This window comes from Lepidochelys kempii, chromosome 17 (assembly GCF_965140265.1).
Source record: "Lepidochelys kempii isolate rLepKem1 chromosome 17, rLepKem1.hap2, whole genome shotgun sequence".
NCBI classification, from domain to species: Eukaryota; Metazoa; Chordata; order Testudines; family Cheloniidae; genus Lepidochelys; species Lepidochelys kempii.
Genome location: NC_133272.1, coordinates 17695496 through 17715245, shown reverse-complemented (window position 1 = coordinate 17715245; position 19750 = coordinate 17695496). Strand labels below are relative to the sequence as shown.

The window sequence follows — 19750 nt, the reverse complement described above, 5'->3', positions numbered from 1 at the left end:
ATAAACATTTCACGTCTGTTTAGGGAGCTCTGTTCTTTACGAGCACAGGGGAAATCCTTCTTGAAAATAAATCACAGAGTATATGTGGAATTAAGAATAAAAAATAGCATTTAACGTAAGTAACTTAGTATTTTTGTGACATATACTTAGGCACTGTATTTTACTCTCAATATGGTATTTTAAAATGTCATTATCTTAATCTTATATATTTTAACTTTAAATCTATGTACTCTACTTTTCAGAAGTGCTGAAAAAGGCCCCTTAACTTTTGCAAAGGTCATAATAACTTCAAGACATCCAAAATAGTGTTACAACACATCTCTGCTATGATGCATACAGAAAGTGCAATCTGATCATGGCTTGGCAGGCGGAGAGTTGTGATTACTGTTCCTAATTACTGCAGTTAACACAAAGGAGCCCCAACGCAGCTGGCCTCTAGGAGCTACTGCAATAAAAATGTTAAATTAAAAAAAAACAAAAAAAACTTTGCCCATAGATGGCCTAATCCTAAACTCAATGAAGTCAGTGGAAAAATTTCCTTAACTTCAATGGGCTTTGGACCAGACACATAATATCATCACAAGCAGAGAAGAGCTATTTGCAAAGATAACCATTTGTAAAAGTAGCCATTTAAAAAACGTCTCTAATAGCAGAATGCCAAGGCATTTTCCACCAGCCAGAAACATTTAATATTTTTTAACCAGATAGACAGATAAGAAGCCAATCTTTGGAGCAATAACACTTGTGCTTAGATGGGCAACTATCAACTCATAGTAAACTTAACTCTTGTGGGAATGGGCACAACAAAAATTTATTAATTGTTAAAACAAACCCAATCAGGTTCTCACCTTGCAAAACAGCATCTCTAATATAAACACTGTACATCAGCAAGGAAATAATGGCAGGAGTCCCACATTTGCAGTAAGATACTCAGTGTTTAAAGTGCAGCCAAAGACACAGTGTCAAGAAAAAATTTTGGCCAAAATTTAAGTTTTAGAAAAACAAATCCTTTAGTAGTACTATTTATTGTGGGCAAGAGTATCAGTCATAGAAATGTTTGCAAGGGGGAGGTATGGGCTGCATGCATCACTGTTCTGAGTATGGGAAGAGAAAAGGCTTCATATGATGCCCCTGATCTTCCATCCCTTTGCAGCCTTGACTCCACTCCTGTGTAGCCTTGACTCTACCCCCTATAGATCCACTCCTGTGCAGCCTTGACTCTACCTGCTATAGATAACAGCAGTGCTGGTTCTCCTGTTGTATCATCAACAAATGTTTGGACCCATTGTGTTGGGCACTCAACAAACGTAGTATGAGACGGCCCCTACTCAAAGAGCTTACACTAAACAGATAAGACCAGCAAAGACTGGGAGAAAGGAAGGATTATCATCTCCTTTTTACAGATGAGAGAATTGAGGCACAGAAAAATTAAGTGACTTGATTAAGATCACACAGGAATCCTATGACAGACCTAACAACTGGATCCAGATCTATTGAGTCCCAGTTTAGTGTCTTAATCATAAGATCATCCTTCCTCTCTTCTGGTACATTTATACGTTTCTGAGGATTATCAAAGAGATACAGTTTGGTCTCTCTCATGATCAAGGAGTAGAATATCTGTTTACTACCACCATTTTGGATCTATTTTTCAAGTTATTAACACAGACATGACAATCCACAAAGTACGAATCTGACCTTCAATTTTTTTCTGCTTCTAGTTCACAATCACCATTCATGTTTTGTACCATAGTCTGTAAAAGGACAGAGATTGCTTAAATTGCAAGTTGCAACCAAAAAAAAATTAACCATGTTTCAATTTAAGGAAACCACTACCACTCAGTTCCAGTTTTGGGGACTAAATTCTGCTCTCAGTTAAACTGGTGTAAGTCTGAAGTAACTCCAATGAAGTTTATTGTCCAAATTATCTTCTCATATTTGTGTAAATTGGTTGTACCTCTACTGAAGTCACTGGTGTAAAGCTGATGTAAAGTGAAAAAGAGAATCAGACTCAATAGAGTCACTGTGGACTTAGACCAGTGAAAGTCAGGACAGAATCGGTCTGTTTTCTACTACAGAACAGAATACAGTAAAGAGTCTGTACAGACACTAAGTTAAAAAAAGTGTATAGTAGTTTTCCATGAAACTGGGTTAATGGCATTCGAAGACAAGCTTTCCTGTGAACCGCTGACAGGTAAATGGATAGCAGGAATGACAATCTGATGAGAAACAACATAATGCACTCCTCACTTTCTGTCAATCATGTGTTCCCAAAAAATCTCTAAATTAGAATTAAATGCTATATTGCTACCTCCACATTCAGAATAATTTTGTTCCACATGAAGCTTTTTTCCAATGCAATCATCATTCTTTATATTTCCACCCAAAAAGAGAAAAAAATCAAAGACATTTATCTTGTACTCTTGTCATTCCACAAAAAGGAATGGGATAATATTTTTTAATTAACTTATCTCCAGCGTTATCAGGTCTTATTTATTTCAGTTTATTTGGCCAGGGTGCAATTCAGCCTCTGCACAGATTGCTAGCAAAAGGCCTAGGCACCTCTTAAGTGCTGGGGAATCTGACACTTAGGGGGTGAAATCCTGCCCCTATTGAAGACGGGAGGAGTTTTACCATTCCATAGGACTTCAGTAGGACTCTTCAATGGTAATTTTCCAGATGTACTTTAAAAAGAAAAATCATCAAGGATTAGACCTTTAAATAGCTGTCTTTTAGTTCCGACTCAGTAAACCATTTAAGCACAAACTTATTTCAATCCCTATTTGGCAAGACACTTGAGCACATGCTTAACTTTAAATACATACTTACATCCCAGCAAAGTTAAGCATGTGCATAAGTGCTTTGCCAAGCTGCTGGATTGTGGTTTTTATGATCTGTTTTAATCGTGGCCTTTTTGCTGTTTTCATTTTAATGTCAGTACATTTCACCTGGCAGTAGCCAGCTATATTCTACACATTTTGACTGGAAGGTGAAGAAATACTGCAGACTCATAAATCCAACTTTCAATGTAGAAAATAATTTATTAATGCATCACATTTATTCCTGATGTTATTCCACTGACTTCAGTGGGGTTATACCAGAGATGAATTTGGGTCAGTATGACCCCTGCTTTTTATACCCATCACATATTCCTCTGGGCATTGACTTCTTCATGAGTGTGTTCTGCACACTGCATGCATTTCAGGGTGGTTAAACACTGGAATAAATTGCCTAGGAATCTCCATCATTGGAGATTTTTAAGAGCAGGTTAGACAAACACCTGCCAGGAATGGTCTAGATAATATTTAGTCCTAACATGAGTGCAGGGGACTGGATTAAATGACCTCTTGATGTCCCTTCCAGTTCTAGGATTCAGAGAGAAATTTTCAACAGGATAGGTTAGGCTTTAACGACCGCTCAGGTGGCTAGCCCATGCCACCACCCCTGCTGCTGCGGCTTCACTGCTATTTTAGTGAGTTTGCTAGATCAAAGCTAGCTCAGGTATGTCTACACATGCTGTAATCACACCTCCTGACTGCAGTGTAAACATACCCTAAGAGAGAGAGCCTGGTCTAGTGCTAATAGTCCATGCCTGGGAGTCAGGAAAGCTGAGTTGTACTCCTGACTCATTTCAGAGTAGCAGCCGTGTTAGTCTGTATTCACAAAAAGAAAAGGAGTACTAGTGGCACCTTAGGGTATGTCTGTACTACGAAATTAGGTTGAATTTATAGAAGTCATTTTTTTAGAAATCGGTTTTATATATTCGAGTGTGTGTGTCCCCACAGAAAATGCTCTAAGTGCATTAACTCAGCGGAGTGCTTCCACAGTACCGAGGCTAGAGTCGACTTCCGGAGTGTTGCACTGTGGGTGGCTATCCCACAGTTCCCGCAGTCTCCGCTGCCCATTGGAATTCTGGGTTGAGATCCCAATGCCTGATGGGGCTAAAACATTGTCGCGGGTGGTTCTGGGTACATATCGTCAGGCCCCCGTTCCCTCCCTCCCTCCGTGAAAGCAGCAGCAGACAATCGTTTCACGCCTTTTTTCCCGAGTTACCTGTGCAGACGCCATACCACGGCAAGCATGGAGCGCACTCAGCTCACTGTCACCGTATGTCTCCAGGGTGCTGGCAGACACGGTACTGCATTGCTACACAGCAGCAGCAACCCATTGCCTTGTGGCAGCAGACAGTGCAATAGGACTGGTAGCCGTCATGTCCGAGGTGCTCCTGGTCACCTGTGTGAGGTCAATCAGGAGCGTCTGGGCAGACATGGGCGCAGGGACTAAATTTGGAGTGACTTGATCAGGTCATTCTCTTTAGTCCTGCAGTCAGTCCTATTGAACCATCTTATGGTGAGCAGGCAGGTGATATGGATTGCTAGCAGTCCTATTGCATCATCTTCTGCCGGGAAGGCAAGAGGTGAGGATGGCTAGCAGTCCTATTGTACCATCTTCTGCCGAGCAGCCATGAGATGTGGATGGCATGCAGTCCTTCTGCACCGTCTGCTGCCAGCCAAAGATGTAAAAGATAGATGGAGTGTATCAAAACAAGAAATAGACCAGATTTGTTTTGTACTCATTTTACTCATTTGCAAACCCCCCCCCGCCCCCTCCGGCCTCCTGTCTAGGGGACTCATTCCTCTAGGTCACTCTGCAGTCACTCACAGAGAAGGTGCAGCGAGGTAAATCTAGCCATGTATCAATCAGAGGCCAGACTAACCTCCTTGTTCCAATAAGGACAATAACTTAGGTGCACCATTTCTTATTGGAACCCTCCGTGAAGTCCTGCCTGAAATACTCCTTGATGTAAAGCCACCCCCTTTGTTGATTTTAACTCCCTGTAAGCCAACCCTGTAAGCTGTGTCGTCAGTCGCCTGTCCCTGCGTCAGAGCAACGGCAAACAATCGTGCATCTGAGTTGAGAGTGCTGTCCAGAGCAGTCACAATGGAGCACTCTGGGATAGCTCCCGGAGGCCAATACCATCAAATTGTGTCCACAGTACCCCAAATTCGACCCGGCAAGGCAGATTTAAGCACTAATCCACTTGTCAGGGGTGGAGTAAGGAAATCGATTTTAAGAGCCCTTTAAGTCGAAACAAAGGGCTTCATCATGTAGACTGGTGCAGGTTTACATCAATTTAACGTTGCTAAATTCGACCTAAAGTCCTAGTGTAGACCAGGGCTTAGAGACTAACCAATTTATTTGAGCATAAGCTTTTGTGAGCTACAGCTCACTTCATCGCATGCATTCAGTGGAAAATATGAAGTGAGCTGTAGCTCACGAAAGCTTATGCTCAAATAAACTGGTTAGTCTCTAAGGTGCCACTAGTACTCCTTTTCTTTTTACTCCTGACTCAGTTACCAATCTTAAGTGTTAATTTGGATACGTTACAAATCTCTTAATACCTCAATTTCTCTCTCTGTAAAATGGGGCTAATAACTCCCTAATCCATAGGTATTGTGAAGCTCAAGTCCCTTGAGATCCTTGTCAGGAAGGTGACAGAGAAGTATTGTTAATATTAGTATTGTAGTCTGCTTTGAGGTCTCACTAGCTTCCACTGGTGTTTGAAAGCGAAGTGCAACATCACTATTTTCCATAGCTGAAGCCCTGAGCTTCCTTTAAAGAACGACCAGTACTTTCATCTTCTCAAACGTTTAACCTGGACAATCACCAATATATACATTGCTGGAGCGTGGCTTTGTACAGATTTCAGAGGAACAGCCGTGTTAGTCTGTATTCGCAAAAAGAAAAGGAGTACTTGTGGCACCTTAGAGACTAACCAATTTATTTGAGCATGAGCTTTCGTGAGCTAATGATGAAGTGAGCTGTAGCTCACGAAAGCTCATGCTCAAATAAATTGGTTAGTCTCTAAGGTGCCACAAGTACTCCTTTTCTTTTTGCTTTGTACAGAGTATGGAAAGTGACAATTGCAAGGAAAATGTTTCAAATAATAATAATAATCAGTTACAGTTATAAATATATATAATTTCTAGTGTTTGGTTGTTTCCAAAATGTTGGCCATAAGTGTCAAACAAGCAAAGTGTGCTTTGAAATGTTTTGCCATATGCTATTTACTTAGGATAGGAAATTCAACAGGAAAAACATGAGCTGTGAATTAAACAGGCTTTTGAAAGTATTTCAAGTATTAAAAGCTGCACTGGATATAAAATGTATAGGTCTGTCAAGTGACTTTTTCTTTGTGTTTTACTGACTGTTTTATAGCTAGATGGAAGATAGAAAAAATCCTAAAATATTTGTTTAGGGGAAAAAATATGTTTGAGATTCGATGGAAACTAGTGAATTGGGGAGAGTGGGTTTGTTTCTTGTATTGTTTCAAAACTTAAGGTGGTTGTTCACTTGATATCTTTACTTATATTGAACAGAACCTTACCAAAGTCTTAGCCATGGGACTACTTGTGAGGTAAAGTGCTACTAAGCATGAGTAAAGGTATCAGAACCTTGCCCTTACTCAGAAGTGCTTCTTGCACAGAGCATGACACCTGCACTGAATACCAGTTCATTTACAGGTGCAGTTCAAAGGAGTAGTTTTAATGTACTTAATAGTGTGGGATCTGCCTATCGAGAGACCACGTCTCCCTTTACATTTTATACCCAGGACACGGAGATCAGCTCTGCTGCTTGAATTAACAGTCCTCTGAGTTAAACACCAAGGTGCTGCTAGTGAAAGGGTCACTTTTCCCACGGCTCCAGCACTCAGCGTCTATGTTTGTTGATAATGAGGGAGTAGAGCAGTACTGCTGACAACAAATGTTCAAACAATCAGGACTCAGGCCCCCCAAAATCATGAGGTTGGCTTGAAAAAAAATAAGATAAAATAAAATTGCAAGAGTTGACAACACTGGCCTAGCAAGGTGCTTTTATTTGCTTAGGCTTTTGCTGGGGAGGAGAGAATCAGGGTATTTTGGGTCTTGCTGAGGCTTTAAAAATTGTCATCTGTCCTTTAACTGCTGTTTGATAGTTTGTCAGTTGTTAATATAGCAAGCTCAGCATATGCCCAGAGTGAATTTCACCCCAGTGCAGAAGACCAGTATGAGACCTATAGATCACTTAAATCCTCAAAAGTAGGGTGTAAGTGGGTCTTAAGCATTGCATAGGCTTTGTGTTGACCCTCTCCACTACAGTGAATCTCGTCCCTAGAGCGACAGAATTAGTGCATATTTACTAATAAATACTGAGCACATTATTGATCTAGATTTTATATCTACATATTGGGTCAGGAAACCCATCTCAATATTCCAGCTGGTACTTGATCCCTTAACTTCTTCTTGATACTTCTTGTTTCCAAAGAAAAAGTAAATTAATGTTCTTGCCAGTGCTGTTAATCAAAGCAGCAAAGCCTCTGTTCATCATGCAGGACGCAGGTGACTGCTCTGAGAGATTACCTGTTACTGCATTTAGTTCTGAAAAACATTTATCTCAGCTGTGTTCACAAAGGCTGTCTATGAAGACTCCCATGCAGAATTCCTCTAGCAACATTGATGCGTGACCATGGCCATCAGCCTCTGAGAGCACCATTGGGGTTGAGATGAAACGATAATTACACAGGCCAGGTAGATATGCAAGTATACCTCAACCAGAGAGCTCTCCTGGGACACAGAGCTAGTCAAAGGACAGCGAGGTAATTTGGCACCCCCCACTTCTATTACTGAGTTCCAGCAGATGCAGATACTAAGGACTTCAGAAGGGATCAGCACCTGCAATTGGGGCCAGCTTTTCAAAAGAGTTCAGCATGTTAAGTGCATCTTGGATGCCAAGCTCTTTTGAAAAGCTAGCCACAGGTATCACAATTGGAGTGGCTGAAAAATCTGACCCCAAATGTGGATGCTGAGCTCTTGAAACCCCCCTCACCCCTGCACTCTTTAGGGAAAAAAATGGTCCAAATAAAGTCATTGGCCTCTGTCTACAGGCTTTAATACAAGTTGGACTGGGCCCTAGATACAAAATTCTTTGTCTGAGTGTTTAACACAGAGATAAGACCATAAGCAGCTATCTATTCATGTGAGACATTATTGGAACTAACAACCACAAAACAGTCCTCAACATCTACTGCAGCCTTTCTAAATATACTATCAATTGTAAATCAAACATTGTCTTCCCAGAGTTACCACAGCATCATTTTGATTATAAGCAAACCTTTTTAAACTCCACTTTTTCAACATGGATATTCTGTTTGTTTTTGTTACTGCTCCAGTGTACTGATTGCCCAGATGAATTTCACTCCCTGGCTCCCTCGCCTTCTTGAGCGGGACTTCATGTATTCATTGGTGCAAGCAGAAGTTCAAGTTTAGGATTTGCTTGTAAATGTCTCAACTGCAGGAGAAACTAACATTTTCCCTTTTACTCATCAAGAAACTCCGCTTGGGTGTGGTTAGAAATACTTGCAAAGCCCTGAACACACAAGGCTCAGAAATTCCAGACCTGTGGGTTTTTTCCAAGCTTCTAGGTTATACCACTGGCATCTCTCAACAATTGGCTCAGTGTGACTGGAAAAGATCACTGAAGTATCAGGCCTGCCCAGCTGCCTACAACCACAGAGTTTGCTAGTAAGACAGCAACTCGGCTCGTCGTGACTGAATCTGTGAAGCATCAAAAAGAGAAACAAAGAATCTAATGTGAGCACCTCAATTTCTAAAAGGGAGTAGAACTTGATCAGAAAAATCTTTACAGGGATGGTTTCAGAGTAACAGCCATGTTAGTCTGTATTCGCAAAAAGAAAAGGAGTACTTGTGGCACCTTAGAGACTAACCAATTTATTTGAGCATAAGCTTTCGTGAGCTACAGCTCACTTCATCGGATGCATACTGTGGAAAGTGTAGAAGATCTTTTTGTGTGTATAAAAAGATCTACACTTTCCACAGTATGCATCCGCTGAAGTGAGCTGTAGCTCACGAAAGCTTATGCTCAAATAAATTGGTTAGTCTCTAAGGTGCCACAAGTACTCCTTTTCTTTTTACAGGGATGGTAGACACAAGGCTGTAAGGAAGGGTGGAGTGAAACAATGGAAATTAGGCTATCTTGAGATGAAAATAATTTATAAGTGCTCTGTATGCTTTTAAAATTAGTGCAGGACTGGGTATCATAAGCCAGCACTTCTCTCCCATTCTGAAAATAATGATCCAAATAGGCAAGTTGCAAACAAGAGACATGCTGGGTTAGCTAAACAGTGTAATGGCCACTCATCACAAGTAAGTGGGTTGGACCAGCTGCCTCTGCCTATCCCCGGGCTGCACCTCTGCAGCCCCAGTACCTCCTTAGGCCTTACAGAAGGCCTCAGCCTGGGGAGTTGCCAGTCTGGAGCTCCCCAGCTCCTCTTGCCCTTCCCCAGCACTACTCTGCTTCCAGTACCCTGCTCCCAGGCAGCTAGGTCCTTCCCACTCCAAAGCTGGAGTGAGACTGACCCAGCTCCTCCCTCACAGCCCTCTTATCAGGGCCAGCTGGGCCCTGATTGAGCTGGCTGCACCTGTGGTCAGCTACTCAGTCAGCTTCCCTCAGCTGTTCTCACTCCTCTTATGACAGCTGTCGGTCATACTTGGAACTATGCCATGTACATGTGGACAGCACCTACATTTGTGAGCTAAAACAGAGGGCCATTCTGCATACTAGAATTCAGTACACATGAAAGAACATCTAGAGATATTCACTTTGACATTAAGAAGAGAAGAGAGCATCAGCTGGTGTAAACTGGCATAGCTCTATTGACTTCAGTGGAGTTATGCTGATTTACACAAGCTGAGGATTTGGCCTCTAAGATTTATGCCCAAGTTTTTACATTAAGTGGATGTTGCACTTTTTGATTATTTAGAAAAGGCATGTTTCTACAGGACAAGAATCAGGCTGTGTTTTTTGAATTGTGAGGCCATTATAATTCTTTCCTCCCTCCTCACCGCCCCTCCCCAACATCCTCCCCGTTCCTCTGCCCTGCAATACACTTAAATAATGGCCAAGATCATAGAGAATTTGGGACAACCGTGCACACCTCTTTTGGAGATGGCTACAGACGTTTGTGACATATAAAGCACTTTAATGAAGACCACTGGGCTTGATGGTATTGAAGAACGAGAGCTGATGTGACGCATCAGCTGCTCTTTCAAAGTTTCAGAACAAGTCCCCAGTGATGGAAAATGACCGGGGGAGGAAAACTGGCAGCTTTACTTGACTATGAGGCATCAGAGATATTTCAGGCCACAAGAGATTTCCATGCAGAAGCCTAGAAAGAATCACCTTCGCTCGCCTGACTCATTAACTTTGCACCACTGCAAGCACAGCATGTGACTCACTGGAATTAGGTTTATATTAAACTCACAAAACAGATTGTTTGGCTGTTATATAATTCAAGTAAATGTTAAAATACTAGAATAAGTCAGTCAAGAAGCTGGAAGAGCCTGCTTTCCAGATAAAGCTTGGCAACGTAAAAGCCAGGGGGACATATTGTAACGTATTGTGGACTATCTGCTGTATTTCACAGAGAGGAAGGATGCCTTTGGGATTAAAGCACAGAACTGGGTCTCAGGAGATCTGGGCTCAACTGCAGGCTCTGCCACAGACTCTCTGTGTGACGTTGGGCAAGTCACTTAATTTTTTGTGTGTGTCTCAGATCCTAATCTGCAAAATAAGAAAAACTAATACTTTCTTTGTCCGTCTTTTCTATGCAGAGTGTACTCTTCAAGGAAAGGACTGTGTCTTTACATGGACTAGTATTATGGGGCTATAATTTCAGTTAGGGCCAACTGTAATAATAAATGAGGAGGAGGAGGCGGAGGGAGAGTTTAGATGTAAATTATTTATAAAATTCTTAAAAATGAAATGGAAAAACAAACAGACAAGAAGTTGCTGCTCCCACAATGGCCCTTGAGAATGAAATTCTCCCATTGCCACAGAATAACCTTCCAGCTATTACTGGTGTTGATTGCGGGGGAGAAGAGGGAAATGGCTGGAAGAAAATGAAGTACTAAGCAACATGCCACATAGCAACGTGACCTCAGCTAGATGGCTCGTACTAATTAATGGTCACTAACCAGTCAGAATCCAATAATCTAAGTTAAGTGGTGTGAAAAATAAAAATGAAGGGCCAAAACTTCAGGTAGCATCAATTAGCATAGATTTATCATGGAGTACAATCCCTTTTCATTCTGTCTCCATCTTGGTTATACCCAGTCAGCAAATGCCTCTCTCTCAGAACTTCTAAGTTTTCCAACAGAGTGGCGCATGCTTGCAGAAGAAACTGACAGCACTGTGCACCTTCATGAGCACCGTCACCTGCCTCAAGTGGTCAATAACAAGATGCAGAAATATTGTGGGTGTGGGGAACTGCGATGGTAACAACTGACTTCACCTGCACTTCCTGGGCCAAAAAGAGGACTCTGAAAGCAACCACGATTCTGAAGAGTCTTTGCTTGTGAAGAGGACTGTCACTCTGCTTACTTTGCTGAATCTGTCTAATGATTGCCTGCTATTCTAATGTCCAGCCATCCAAGCAGCTGCTGATTAATCAGCAGTTTGAATAGGGTCTCATTCCCATTATAAGGATTTTCTTAGACAAGATTAGATACACAATTACACAGAGTGTAACGTTTTGCATCTTGTTTAGACACTCAGTAAAAAACACTCCGCTATTAGCCCAGCTGCTGAATTCTTCTAACTTCATAAGGCCATTAATACTAATACATAGGGTCCAACTCTCTCCTCTCTTGAGTAACTGTGGGAAGGTTACAAGACTGGGGGAGTTGCATGATATCAATGAAATTAAGGAAACATTAGGTACTAGTCATATAAAGCACATTTTAAAATTTGCAAACGTGAGTATTCGTACTGGAAATCTGTCTCTAAGGCTGTGTCTACACTAGAGATTTTACAGCGGCACAGCTGCGTTGATGCACCTGCACCGCTGTATGATCTCTCGTGTAGTCGCTCTATGCCAATGGGAGAAAGCTCTCCCGTCGACATAGTTAAACCACCTCCAATGAGCAGTGGTAGCTATATCGGCAGGAGAAGCTCTCCCACCAACATAGTGCTGTGAACACTACCACTTATGCCAGTGAAATTTATGTAGCTCGGGGGGGTGTGTGTTTTTTCACACTCCTGAATGACATAAGTTTTTCTGACATAAGTGGTAGTGTAGACATGACCTAAGATTTTAAACAAGCTACAGGTCAAAAAATTATTCAAATAAGTTATTTGGCAAATCATTTCTAAATCAGCAAAAATCCCTATATGGTCACAGACAATTTTGGGAATATTCAGTAAAATTCTTCATTACAAATGATTTGCCCTGTTATAGCCACAGATAACCAAGCTACTGTATCCCAAATGCTTTTTATTTATTATACCACGCATGTAAAAGAAAGGGGACAAAACCTGTAGAATCTAGGGTTCCAATACAGCCAAAGAAATAAACAACGTAAGGTTAACTTAAAGGCTGCAATACAGCACTGTCTTCAACGGCGTCAACTTACTTATGTGCTTCAAGTTAAACATGAAACTCCATGTACTGAAATAAACTGAAGGATATCATAACTAATTTAAATACAAAACTAAAAAAGGGATTCTCCTAGACTGTAAGACAACACCTACAAAGAATAAAGAACTGAGTATTGAGGAAAAAGTACTGAAGCACTCTTTTGCTACAAGGCATTAATTAATTATTATAATTATATACTTGGTGCTCTTTAAATATAAAAATATTGTGTTCAGCCTGTAAAGTAGGGCTGAGCAGAAATCCCATGAGCTGGCAAACCTCAAAAACATGGTTGTTTGGAAGACTACATATACACCTGGAGCCTTAACATTCTAACCGTGTGGTTGGGTATGTTATTAATTAACACCAAGTTCCTCTAATAAAGGTAAGCAGTGTAAATAGCAACACTCAATGGCTATACTATAAACTCACAGGAGTAAATGTAAATATGTGGTGGACCAGTCAATCCTCATGTAAAATAAAATTCTACAGTATTCTAAAGCAATAATTCCAATCCCTTCAGTCTGCCTACTATAAACTGTAGTGATTTGGACCATTATTTCAAGATATTGTAGTATGCTATAAAATAAGGATGTTTTCCCCAAAGCTGTGATATTCCCCAGTCCATGCAGCAAATGTTTGTATCTATTGGTCAATTCTTGGAATTCAGCCAATGGTGGCCAATAACTAGTGTAGCTGCACCAGTCCAAACCCCAAGTGTAGACAAGGAAAGCTCCAATTTGCACCAATGGAGTTTATTGAAATTTGTGTAAACTCAGCTGGTGTAAAGGACAGATTTTGTACACTTCAGGTTTGCACCTGTGCAGTTCCACTGGTTGCTGGCTACCAACAGTTGAGTCAGGACTAATCCCAAGTACTAGGGTGACCAGATGTCCCTATAAAATCGATTTTATAGGGACAGTTCTGATATTTGGGCTTTGTCTTACATAGGCCCCCTTTTCCCGCCCCCCCCACCCCGCATCCCGATTTTTCATACTTGCTATCTGGTCACCCTACCAAGTACAGACGAGGACCTGAGAAGCACTGAATTTGTTGTGATAAAATTTATGTTTTGCTAATTATTCAGTGTGCTTGGAGAGCGAGATAAGTGCAATGAAAGGGAGAATTAATTTAAAAAATGGCAAAAGCAGCTTGGCCTCACTTGGCACACAGAGATGAAGGCAAACACAAAGCCTTTCATCAATCGGAATGAGATTTACTTTCACTTTCCCACTCCCGCCTCAGGCCTAGATAAATTCCCTATCTTTCAGCTTTGTTGATCTGCGCTTTTGGCTGGAGATTAAAAACAGGTCCTTGCTGTATTTACTTTGCTTCAGCCCTCCTCCCACCACACACACTGGCCACTTTAATGATCTGAAGCATGTAGATGGGTTTGATCATTCTGCCCTGTGTCAGTGCTTTTACCCTGGGACTCATCAAATGACATTCTCAGATTTTACCTAATAAAGGGGTTTCTCATGGTCCCCTTCTGGAGGCCCCTCTTTGTGGGGACAATAGCAAAACTAAAAAAACCTGGGTCTCTCTACCACACTATTCTTTTGATTTTGGCAAAGGTGAGATAATCTAGATCATATTTTAATGATTGCCAACAGGAAAGAGATTTGAGGCTGGCCCTGCAGCAAGGCCTACCTTTTATGCGGCATGATTTCAGTCCTTTGCTTGTTGGCCAAATGCGGACACAGCATAGCATATCTGGGGCTGCAAACTCTCTGCTAAGTGACTGCAGGCATGATCCATCAGGCACGGGCAGAAGCACTGATCTTCACTTGGAGAGGAGGGAGTGATTAAAAGGGAAAGAATGGTAGCCTTTTCACAAAGGGTTAGAGCTGAAACCACAATTCTCCATGCCTTAGCCCGAAGAGCTACATGTTATCTTTCTAGTGGGTATAGCTGGCTTGGGCGATGTCCCCGATGGAATGGGATAATCCTCAGGATGCAGCCATTCAAGTTGGACAGGGAATGACAGACAACAAAAAGGAAAAGCACCTTCATGTAAGAAGTTCAATATGATAGCAGCAATAACTAGTTTCAGTGGGAAATCTGGCATTCCAAGCTTTCAAGTGGCATAAACCATTAATCTGGTAACGTTAGGAACTGGTAAAGTATCAGCTACTATAATCCATTACTGAATTGATCTGGAAAACAAGCAAAATGGTAATTAGAAGGAGTTTTACAACAGGATTCTTAGCAACCTGCAAAGATAGAACCACCTTGAAAAGCAATAAAAGTGCTTTAGAACCCTCAATTGCCAACACCTCCCAGGGGTATGTAGATCAAAATCACATCTCACAATAAAAAGCTGGAGTAGAAACATATTGTATAGATGTGGTTCATAACACTAGGAGAGAAGCTAATTTAATAAGGCATGGTTCAAGGGATATGGCTTTGGACTATGGAGTATATTCCTCATTACCGATTGACTCAGGAATTTACTCAGATGAGTCATTGCCTCAGTTTTCCCATCTATAAAAGGGAAATTATATGTAATCCATAGATCCCAGTATGTTTCACAAAAGTGGCTAAGAGCACTGTATGTGTGCTAAATTTTACTACCACCAACAATTTTTTCCCTTGAGAAATTCAACACAACACAAAGGAGTCCATTGGTCACAGCTTCCAGCTCAAAGAACAGCTTCCCTCATATTCCTTTGGCCATTCAGACAGCACTAACCAAATAATCTTTCCTTGCATTGTGGCAGATATCCTGCTAACTTCAGACATGGTTCCAACATTTGTGCCAAAACACCCACAAACCATTAAAACAGTAATAACCTGGATTTAAGGAAAACAATATTTGAGACTTTCTGAATGTACAGTGTAGAAAAATCCTTTAGCTCACTCCTTGAGTTTAAAAACAAACCCTCTTCTTGTCTTTTTCAGTAATTAAATGCATTCATTGTATTCAGATCTCATTTTTGTTCGTAATCTTTCACCCATCTGTTTGATTAAAAAAAAACACAGCAGATCCACTTCATTATGTTAAGTAAATGCATTCATCCATTAGTTAATATTCTAAAATACTTAAGAATTATTCTTCCCAGTTACTAAATCTGTTCTGGTGTTTTGATTTTTTCTGTAATTTCCCTTTTTATTATCCATTAGTCAAAAACGTGCAGTAATTACCCGGTCTTTATACATTCAAAACTTGCAATGACCTCTGTGAATAATGCATACCACAACTGGGTTCTTTCCCCCATTCTGGCACTCACTAGCTGTATGACAGTGGCCAAATCATATTAACCTCTTTGCATGTCCATTTCCTCCACCTGTAAAATGAAGACGACAGTACTTGCCTGCTTTGAGATCTATGGATGATAAGATGTTATATAAATGCTGCACACTACTTTCAAATTATCTGGCTCTGGACACATGGTGCACATGGGTAACCTGCACTGGAATAAAATGGGGACCATCATGCCAAGAAGAAGCTGCAAGTTATTTATTACTCAATGGGAGTTCTGCATGGTTGAAAACTGCAAGATTTGATCTCATTTTTTTCCCCTCGAGAGAGCGGGGTGGGGGTGGGGGGATGAGACTGAATCTTTTCACTTCCTCCTACATTAACAGCACTTTAAAAGGGGGAGAATGGTCTTGTGGTTAAGGCACTGGACTGGAATTTAGGAGATTTAGGGTAAATTCCTGATGGGGATAACATACTCTCTCACACGCTTCACCTGTCCTGTCTTTACATTGAAAGTTCTTTGGGGCATGGACTCTATTTTACCTTACGGGTGTACAGCACCTAGCACAATGATACCATTTTGGGGTTCTGTTGCTGCACTAAATTATGAAAGCCGTTTATGGCATGATCACAGCTTGGAGCTGGAAGCAGCACTGTAATCCCTCCTTGCCTATGAATTGTTAAAGTTGATATATAGGGCTCCTGTGCCCTCTGATATATTGCAAATGTGATAGCACAATTTGTACTGGATGTATAAAAATTATGTATTTTTCTCAGGCATTTGAAAATGGGGGAAAGAGGGGTTATTTGACAGCCTGAGTGGTGAAGTTTGCTGGTAGTGGGCGATACTTAGCCCTGGTCTACACTAGGACTTTAGGTCGAATTTAGCAGCGTTAAATCGATGTAAACCTGCACCCGTCCACACGATGAAGCCCTTTATTTCGACTTAAAGGGCTCTTAAAATTGATTTCCTTACTCCACCCCTGACAAGTGGATTAGCGCTTAAATTGGCCTTGCCGGGTCGAATTTGGGGTACTGTGGACACAATTCAACGGTATTGGCCTCCGGGAGCTATCCCAGAGTGCTCCATTGTGACCGCTCTGGACAGCACTCTCAACTCAGATGCACTGGCCAGGTAGACAGGAAAAGAACTGATAACTTTTTAATCTCATTTCCTGTTTGGCCAGAATTCCAATGGCAGCGGAGACTGCGGGAACTGTGGGATAGCAGTGCAACACTCCGGAAGTCGATGCTAGCCTCGGTACTGTGGATGCATTCCGCCGAGTTACTGCACTTAATGCACTTAGAGCATTTTCTGTGGGGACACACACACTCGAATATATAAAACCGATTTCTAAAAAAACGACTTCTATAAATTCGACCTGATTTCGTAGTGTAGACATACCCTTAGTGCCCTTGATTTTCAGTTTTTATTTTAATTTTTCCCAGGAATTTATCAGTGTTTATTACCACAACACCAAAAGAGGTGAAAATCAGTGCATAAAACTATTAATAATTTTTCTGGGTAAGCATCTGGGTTTATTTTTGTGGATGGAAAGATGGGGGGAAATTATTCAGTAGATTAATGCTTTGAATTCTGTTCATCAATTTGGTTTGCTGCAGAACTAAAACCGAACTGAAAACACACTACCTTTGAGTTTAAGAAAATACTCTCTCTCTAATCCCGAGATAAAACTTTTGATTTGAAAAAACAGTTTACTGTTGTAAACTTAGAACTATTAACCTATAAATATTTACCTTTAATAATTGGACCACATCATTTGCAGCACATACACTCAACTTCTGCTTTTGTTTTTTTAAACTTTTAGAATTTCTAAAAACTTTCAAATGCTTCCTTGTGTTCTGCAACATAATCTGATAGAGATTTTCATTTTCTTCCCATTTTAGTGTGTTAAATCTTTAAAAGTTATCTTCTAACAGCTTGAAATGTGTACGTGGAAGGCGTGAGATTCATCAGTACGTTCAGATGCGCATGCACTTCAGAGCTTGTGTGCGCTCCTGTTTGTTTATTGCGTCTATCTTCTAGACTAATATATGGCCTTCCTTCAACAGGCAGCTTTGCATACACACACAGACTAATGTATTATCGTACTATGTATATCTCATGCAATGTATTGTATTTTCCTAATAAAACAAGTTATTTTTTATATATTAGAATGATAAAAAAGTAGATTGAAAAATCAGAAAAAAATGAATAATACTTTTTGTAAAACCCAGGAATTTTTCGGTAAAAATTGGTTTAAACTGAACACAAAAGGGCTTAGCTATACTGAATTGCACTGCTACTGTTCAGTTAAGTTTGGGTGTTAGTTCTGCTGTATTTTTAAAGTTATGTCAAGGTCTTCTACAGGTTATGAAGAGGTGCTCTTTTAGTGGGTGCGCCAATCAAAATAATAAATAAATAAATAAATAAATACAGCACCAGATTTTAAAACCCATGTCCATTCATACCCTACAAATTGGTCCAATAAACTATCTCATGTTAATCAGAAATGGAAAGGACAAGTAGTAAAAGTTTGCATTAGGCTTTGAAGATGAAAATTGCTCTATGAAGTGCTGTTCAATCATTCTTTTCTCTCCTATTACACTTTATCCAGGAACTCAAAGCCCTTTACAAGCTTTATGTTGTCCCCGGGAAGTAGCTATCATTATCCTGATTTCACAGATGAGGAAACTGAGGCACGGAGAGATTCATGGCCTGAGTTTCAGAGGTGCTGATGAACCCCAGCTCGCACTGTGGTTAATGGAAAATGTAGGTGATTTGCACCTTTGAAAATCAGGCCATAAGGTCACATAACTACAGAGAAAAGAAAGCAGGAGGTGTGACTACCAGTCCTCTGGTATAGTTATGAGACCCCACAGCTCCATTGATAGCTCCACATGCTAACTGAACATACTAATAGACAGGGACGGGGAGTGAAACGTAAAGGTGGAGTGGTAATTTGCACCTTATATTTTGTATACCCAGTCTTTCAGTTTGTAATCTGCAGAGGAATGGAAAACTGGATTTAACACCAAGACGTTTGCATTGACTCACAGTCTACAGATGCCATCTATACGAGAGACCCTAGAGATGGGTCTTCTGAATAAAGCGCCCCTCCTGCTTTTTATACCTAAATGTAGAATGTCTGTGATGCAGCTGATCTTTGCACTGAAATCAAGATTAAAACTCTCCATTGACATCAGTGGGAGCAGGAGCAGGTTATGTTCCTTCTCTATAGGAAAAAGATGCATTTCTTCACACTCCAGAACAGCTAAGTAAATTCAGTCCTTATTAGAGACAACAAGGGGGATTATCTGCCCGTCACATGTTTCCGAACAAACTCCCACTGACCTGTGACCTGATCCTGCTGCTATTGACGTCCATGAGCCTTTTGCCATTGACTTCAACAGGACCAGGATCTGGCCCATATTTACGAGACACTATTTCTCACTTCTCTATTTTACTTTCCTTCCTCATGCTCCTAATCCAGCTGGTTTAGCAGATAATTTCAGGCACCCTTGGCAAATATATGTGGGAAATTTACTGCCCACACATCTACTTCCAGGATCTCTCCATGAATCTACTTAGTTCTGATAATCATATATTTCTGAAAATACTGTATCAAAGGGGATAGAAAATGACCATTCATTTTGCCGCTCTGTGCACCAGCAGATGCTGAAAGGAGCAATTAATGGGAAGCTGCGAGAAACATTACCTGTTCACTAAAATAGCAGGAGAGGAGGAGAAAAAAGAAATCACCCTTTTCAATTTGCTCATGCAGCACCATCTTAGACTATATCATCAGGATTTAGAGAAATCAGTCACTCTGTTCTCTTGGTGGCTGTAACTGATGGTTACAGTGGCAACAAATTACTAAGAGAGCAATGCTGCTGTGATTTGACAGGGTCAGACCTGAAGCTCCAACGGAACTCCGTTGATAGTTTACATTTCATTTGGTGCTTCTCTCCCCTTCTTTTATTCATATCACAGTTAGGCTTCCTAATTTTCTTGGTGAGAGCAGTGGAATAAAAGAGTCTGGCCCAGGACTTCAAAATTTGTTATTATTTATATTACA

At 40.8% G+C, this 19750-nt stretch overlaps 1 protein-coding gene across 7 annotated transcripts in view; it reads right to left on the bottom strand.

Moving 5' to 3' along the window:
- Positions 1–19750, bottom strand: part of CAMKK1 (calcium/calmodulin dependent protein kinase kinase 1) — a 197326-nt gene that overhangs the window by 148180 nt on the left and 29396 nt on the right. For 3 of the 7 annotated variants that reach the window (XM_073315804.1, XM_073315808.1, XM_073315807.1), the window contains exon 2: positions 14120–14625. The exons of the other annotated variants lie outside the window; for them this stretch is intronic. The gene's annotated coding sequence lies outside the window, so the exon portion shown is untranslated. The remainder of the gene's footprint in view (positions 1–14119; positions 14626–19750) is intronic. 7 annotated transcript variants of the gene reach the window in all.